Raw genomic sequence first — 7610 nt, 5'->3', positions numbered from 1 at the left:
CCCAGGACAGGATTCAGGTCTCGGCCCCACTAGCTGACTGACTCACAGCACACCTGTCCGATTGCAAGACGTTCAAGCACAGAAAGGAAACAGACACGCAGAGAAATCACATTTGGTGCAAGAGGCTTCCTCATTGGAGAGGGAACCTCCGCCAGTGTCAGTGCCACTTTCATTCTTCTCTTCTGAGAACCAGAGCAGCTTCACGCCCCTTTTGCAATTTTGCTGCTCTCTGCTCTCTTGTCTGAGAACACAGTTTTCAGGCTTTCTGGCAGTAGTAGCTACTAGCCACAACAGCTGGGTTGCCTCCTCTCCTGGAACAGATCTCAGCGGTCCCAGAAGGACTTGTGAGCTGCGCTGGTTCATGACTGGGGTTTTGCAGGAAGAGGTAGCTTCCATACTCACAGGGTAAAGTCAAGCAAAGACTACATCAGGACAATCCTCACCTTGATACTACCTGATAAGAACTGTGATAGAAAGGACTTCTGAAGGGCACTGATGATCTTAACTACCTGGCAGTGCATGCCATGGGCAGGAAAGCCAAGGTTTTGGCAGAAGTGGCTGGGTGCTCAAGACCGGACTGAAAGCAGATGCTCGGGAACAAGCTGATGAGAGCCCTGGGGACCGGGAGCCCAGGTCTTGTGGCAGGTTGTGTTGCCAACACATTCTGGGAGTGGCAATGACCATGGAGGGTAAGAAGGTGACACAGGCATGGCAGTTATCAGGGAAGGGTCTGCCACTGAGACTGTCTGTGCAGCTGGAGGCCGGTGGCATTGGCCATGGCAGCACACCTGACCATCAGAGGTGGCCCAGAGCCGGAGTCGATGAATTTCTGTTCCATCTTCCCCAGCTGCCCAGCAGCACTTGCTGGATGTGCTTGACCCACATCCCAGCTGAAACACACAAATGGGAGAAAAACAAGCCCTGAAATATCTTCTGAGGCTTTGCAGCAGGGCTGCAGCCCCTTTTGATGGCCTTCCTCTTTATTGTTCTCTTTATTGTGCAAGGCCTGGTACTCCCAAGCCTGGGGTCAGGCTCTGCTTTCTGCTGATGCACAGCCTTTGCTTGATTTGCACCTCCATGCAGCAGCATCAAGCAGGCCAATGTGGGGTGACCCTCTCCAAATACATTTTCCTCAGCCACTCCAAAAATCTGACCCTGAGCAAAACATGGTAGAAGTCTTGGGGGGGGGGGTTTCTGCAATTATGGTACTTGACGGCAGATACTCCAGCAGTCTTTTGTCTCTCAGGGACAGAGCTAGAGTCTGCCCAGCCACCTTCTCTGTGCCCTCATGCTCAGAAAGGCAGTCTCAGTCTCTTCTCCCTTGTCTGTGTTTCACCTCTTCCTGCAACACATCTGGCAGAACCAGTGGTCCCCACCAGGAACCTGTTTTTTTTTTTTTCCCTTTGCTTAAATATGAAGCTCACCCATAGAATGTTTACCATGTTCAAACACTTTCACACTGGCAAAGGTGCCCTGGGGATGCAAGTGCACAGTCAGGACCCTGGCATTGCAGCAGGGCACAGCCTGGGATGTAGCTGTGCTCTGTCTCGAGTGGAAGGTTTGTGGGGTGGGTGGAAGCAACTGCTCCTCTTGCCTCCAGCAACAGCAGAAAGTCAGACATCACCCCTCTCTGCCCCATGATGCTTCTGGGACTTTCAAGAAATAATTAAAGGGCTGTAAAAGCAAACTCTATCAGTAGGAATAGGTTCCTGTTTGGAGGATCTTTGGAAAATGAGTAGAGAAATTCCATAAATTAAAAAAGACTAAAAAATCACATCCCTGGTCTCTCTGTGCACCTCTCCCAGAACAGTGGTTGTCAGCTCCTATGTTAACAGTATATGGCATCTCCAAAAGCCCTTCATTGCCCCATCTGAAGCCTCAAAAGCAATGGAGGAAGTGTGTCCTAAGCAGCTGCAGAAAGCCCTTTTGCTCTTCACACTTCCCCTTGCTCCACATCCAAAAGTCCAGCCTTGAGCATAACCCAGGCTCTTGCACAGAGGACAGCGGGGTGTTGCAAGCTGGTGCCACTTTCCCCAGCAAGTTCAGCAGTTACATGCTCTGGTTACACAAGGCAAAGCCAAAGCCACAAAGCCAGCTTTGGCTTGTTTGCAACAAGACGGGAACGCAGGTGTGCCTGGGCTTCTTGGTTTGACAAGTCTCACTGCCTCCCCCATGTCACCCTGCCACAGAGCACAGCTGGCAGATCTGGCATGGCTGGGAGGATGGGCAGGGTGTATTTCAGCTGGGTGTAGGCAAAGACCAACATCCTGCTGCAATGCCAGGGTCCAGGCATGCTGTCACAGACATGTCCCATTTTGCCACAAACCGCGCAGTGTGTTGGTATTTGAGCCATATTTAGCAGCAATCTTGCCACCCAGGGGGAATGTCACTCCTCTGCTGTGAGGGCCTTCTCTCTTACTGACCCTACAGGCTTTGTGGCTGTTTTGAAGCTCTTGAAGTGTTCGCAAAAAGGACTGCTGGCTACTTCTACAGGCTCTCTTTTTTTGTTTGTCTTATTCAGCTTTTACATCTTACCTACCTTTTGTCATCTAGACATGACTTCAGCTCTTTGAAGGGTCTCCTCTGTTTCAAATAACCTCTGGCCCTGGTGGATAGCCCTGCTGGTTCCTCTCTACTTTTGATACCAGGAGCCCTGAAAGGCTGCCTTAAATCTTTGAAATGCTGCTGAACAATGTGTGACCATGCAGCTTCTTTTAGATTCATTTTATCCAACTTTCCTCATTTCATGCATTTCCCCTTTCTGAAGCTGAACAAGATGCCATTGGACTTTCCAATCTTTGGTAAATATGCAGGGTCATGAAAACAAATCATGTTGTGGCTGTCACCAGCGGACAGTCCTTTCCTGAGAACGTGCTCAGCCCAGTCCTGCACAGAGTTCAGTTCCCCATCTTCCTCCTCAGCCTTGTGGTGCACGTGGAGGAGCCATATGCCTGACACCTTGCTTACCTCTGCCTGTTATTGCAAACCAGCCATTGGGATGCTTGAAGACCAACAGCAGTAGTGCTATACCTTGTGTCTCTCTTGGTAGGGATCCCTGTTCCCAAAGGTGTATCTGTGGTATAAAGAGGTCTGCATCCTTATTCTAAAGCAGGGACTCCCGTCACTGGGCCCGTACCTTGGAGAAAGGGCTTCTGCCTGCTGCCAGCAATCATTCCTTGCACCCACATGTGCTACTCCCCTGCACGATGCTCTCCAGGACCAGCACCTGGCTTGCCAGTCCCCACCTAAATCTCCCCCACGCCACCTCCCGTGGACCACGGACAACTGCTAGTGTGCAGAGAATGGCTCTTGCCCCATGAGCACTGAGGCAAGGGGAAACGGGCTCTGGCCTGTGAAAGCCGCTTGCGGGCAATGCTGCCACAAAAGCTCATTCAGAGATAACCTTGGGGGTTCCATTGTATAGATGGGGGCACTGAGGCAGAGAGGGAGTCAGTGAAGGGGCTGAGGAAGGAAGTCTGTATGGCAGATGATTATTTCAGTGCTGAGTTCCAGGACACTGGTGCAACCGCAGCGCTGACCTTCCTCCGGCTGAACGGGAACTGGGCTGAGCCCCAGTGTCTATTCCTGCCTTAGCTACTGCCACCAGTGGGGTCACACCAACCAAGGACCTGGGAAGCAGCTCCTGAGGCCCCAGGCTGGGACAGCCACCATGCAGGGAACTGGCCTGACCCCAGGCTATGCTGCAGATGGGCTAGCGTGAAAACTGGATGTTCAGCTGTTTTGATCATGCACAAAGGTCTCAGATGATAATATGAGCTCATACACAGTTTGATGTCCCCATGTCATGAACTGTTAGTAAAGAGGATGTCTCAAACAACTTGAGTGGGATGCCCTGTGGGGGAGAAGCAGAGCAAGCTCTGGGGAGGTGGGGTGGTGGGCTGTTTCTTTCTCCCTTCCTCCTGTTGTTGCCCAGAAACAAAACTTACCTAGCTGCACAGGTGCAGGCCAGAGAAAATGAGAACCTTCTGGAACAACCTATTGCACATGTGTAAGAAAGGCTATATAGAGGCAACATCCCACATGTGTCTTCATCAACCCACTGCCTACAGACCAAGCTGGCTACTCTGTGACAACGCAGGATCCAAGGGTGGTGATTCCCTTTTCCTATCCCCTCCTCTCTTTTCTCTTTCCTCTTTTTGCTCTCTCTCCTTCTTGCATATATTCATGTGTATAAGTTTTATATAAATTGAATTGTGATTGGTTGATTGTTGATGGGGTTATTAGGAAAATAGTCTCATCACGAAAGTGCCTTTATTCATTCCCCAGAGGGTTATCTGTTGATTGTTGCCAAATTGTCTCCATTCATTCACTAAGGTGGTCAGTTAATAAAGTCACCAGCGCAATTGTTCCTCTGAGTCATTGTGGTGACTTGGCCCACCCTGCAACTCTGACGAGCAGGGACAGGGCTCTTCCAGCAGCACCCATTCAAATTCAAAAGATTCACCCCCCCTTGTAAACCACTGCATGGGACAAAACACCCCAAAGAGATGTGTCAGAGCCACCTGCATGCCCATTCACAGCCTGGCAGCCCCTGCCCTGTATGGCACAGCTGCTGCATGGAGCCTTGTGGGGATGTGTCACTGCCTGGTGGATGCTGGCAGGGTGAGCTCTGGGACTGGCTGCACTCCCCTCCTCCAATATGTGGCCTTTCCTTCAGACACACACATTCCTGCTTGCACCCCGCTCCCTTGAGCAGCTGTCTGCCCCTCTGCTGCCCGCAAGCTCAGTGCTGCCTGCAGCCCTTGCAAGAGAAGGGTTTCCCAGCAGAGCATGAGCCCATTTTCCACCACACTGATGCTTTCCCACTTGCTCAGCTTTTAGTGCCTTTAAAAGCTGCCATGTTAATGTAGTATCCTTGTTCTGTGTCAGATGCCATGCAGTCTTCATGACATGACAGTCACACTCCTCTGCCAGGCCTCATACAGGCTGCTACTGAGATTGTTTGATGAGACACTTTCTGCTTTCCTGTGAGTCTTGCTGGCTGGCATGGCTTGCAGCTCTGTCCTTAGAAACTGTTCATGACATTCTGGCTCAGCCATAGGGTTCCCCCTCCAAAGGCAGCTGTCCTGCTGTCCTGAGACCCCCTGGGCTTTGTGCTCACCATGGGGCTGCCTGTCCTGACCCCACGTGCATCCCTGTAACACGTGTCTGTCCTGCCCTGTGTGCATCCTCGTTCCACCTCTCCCTCCAGTCCTGACGCCATGTGTGTTCCTGTTCCACCTGTCCTGTGCAAATGTCCATTTCCATCTCAGCTCTCCCTGTATGCCCCTCAGGCAGCTTGACAATTTGCTGATGCTCAGGTGCCTCCTCCCTTCCCAGTCTCCCACAGCAGCCTCTGAGAGCTGCTAGTGTTGCTTCAGCCCTGGCAGGCATCTGGGGGCCTTTGCCCCAAAGATGAGCCAGGTCCTGATGACCCAGGTAGAGAAGGTCCAAGGGGACCTGCCAGGACACCCTCTCTAGCACTTGGCGCCAGCAGGTCTCTGCCTCCCAGCTAGTGCATGTCCCTCAGGTTGTCATGCGTGTCTGGACTCTCACTGCACCTTCAATCTGCCCCCAGCCATGCTGTCACCTTTACTTCCCCCACCTCTGGGTCCCACAGTCCCCCACCACCACTCCAAAGCAGACCCCTGTACCATGAATTTAGACTTCTCTGCTTACACCATGCTGGATGTTCTGCTCCCAGGGTTCATCCCAAGCCCAGCACTTCTTCGCTAAAAGCTACTCTGAGATCTGCAAGGAGGCGAGGAGCAACTTTGCTTGGCAATGGCTGATTGCTGCCTGCCAGGAGCTGGAGTGGAAGACACTGCTGCTGCTCCAGGACCCTGCACAGGTGACACCAGACAGGCAGGACTGACCGTGTGTCTTAGTGCTGGTCCAGAGCTGCCCCTGGCCTCACTCTGCACCTCACAACATATGAGGTAGGCACTGGGCTGGGGGAAGCAACTGCTCTGCCCTGTGCTCACAGAGGGCAGGGAGATGTGGGGCTGGCCCTGGCAGGCTGACTGCAACCAGAAGGTTGGGAAGATACATTAATTGGTACAGTAACAGGGCCAGGGACCTGCACAGTTTGCTAGTGAAGGGCTGCTGTGTTTGGGAAACACCCAGGAGGGGTCATGCATACAGCATGACCATCTCACCTGCTCCCATCTCCTCTGGAGGTGCTCACAAGGCTGTGGGCCAGCACCTATCCCTCTTTCCCATCACCACCTGCACCCCATAGCACCCATCTTTCTGCTGCCATGTAGAAGCTGAAGGGGTGCCAAGGGATGCTGAGCTCAAGGACACACAGCACCTGGTGGCTCCTCTCCCTGCTCAGCCCCATATCCCCATCAGGATCCTGCAGCTGACCCATACACAGTGCTGCTTGCCTTCCAGCCTTGCAGGCTTCATGGGCTGTCCCATGGTCACTTCCTGATTGGGACAGACTATCTGACAGCCACCAACCAGGACCTGCTTGAGTTTAGTCGGATGATCCCAAAGCAAATTTCAGCAGCTGCAAACCCCAAATCCAGCTTCTGACACCCCAACCACCCTGCTATGCCTCCCCTGAATCCAAGGCTGCCCCAGCAGAAGCACCCAGCAAGCAGCTCTGAGTCAGGGCCTGCAGTGTAGGCAGCTGGAAATCCCCTCTTCCGTCCCAGGGCTGACTCAGCACCCCATGGGACTGTTGGCCACCCCATGGTCCCCTTCCTCATCTGGGCCAGCCCCTGCACGTGAGGAGAACATGTAATTTGCAAACAGCCCTGACCACTGGCCCCTCTGAGACATGAATTAAAACGGACCATGTGCAAGCCCTGGCAGCTCTGTGCCTCTCCAAGACAGGACACAGGCTTATGCTGCTTCATTTGTGGATTTTCTTCAACGTTTTGACTGACCTCACCACTGCAGACCATCTGTCCATGTGGTTGCAACAAATGCCAGCATGGCATCCTTGCAGCAAAGGCTGGAGACTTGAGCAGAGCTTTTCCCTTCTCCTGGGAGTTACTGAGATGTAAAGGGAAGGGTCTTGGGGCTCATTCCTGCTGGACTTGGAGGTACAATGCTTGTGCAAGTTTAAGTTTAAAAGCCCCAGAGCCCTTCCTTGTGAGTGACCCACAGCCACTGAGCTTCATGGCCAGATTGTCCCAGGCTCTGGGTCCCAGCCCCACAACCCATCCTTCATCACCTCCTTCCCATGCTGCTCAGACTTCCTCCCACTCCCCCTGGGTTCCAAATTCCAGTTTGGCTGCACCTATGGACAATTTACTGACAACAGCTGGAGCACCCTGGGGAAGCAGATGCCAGACGGAAAGGATGTGAACTCCTATCTGAAACCTGCTTGGTCTCCCACCAGCATGCACAAGGAATAAAGACAAGGAACCTTGAACACCGCTGCCTCCCTGAGTCATACCACCATCTGACGATGGGATGTAGTCCCCCCAGCCTGAACTGACAGGTCTGATAGCTAGGGGCAACCTGTCTCCTTCTGAAGGTCTGGTGTCGGCTGTGGTGGAGGCGGGACAAAGCCTGCAGTGCAGTGTCCCAGCACAGGTAACCCGCAGACTCTTCCCAGGTACGGGCTGAAATCACAAGGCTGTGTAGCAGGGAAC

The sequence above is a fragment of the Athene noctua genome, chromosome Z (assembly GCF_965140245.1).
Source record: "Athene noctua chromosome Z, bAthNoc1.hap1.1, whole genome shotgun sequence".
Classification (NCBI taxonomy): domain Eukaryota; kingdom Metazoa; phylum Chordata; class Aves; order Strigiformes; family Strigidae; genus Athene; species Athene noctua.
Note: the sequence above shows the minus strand (reverse complement) of the source record.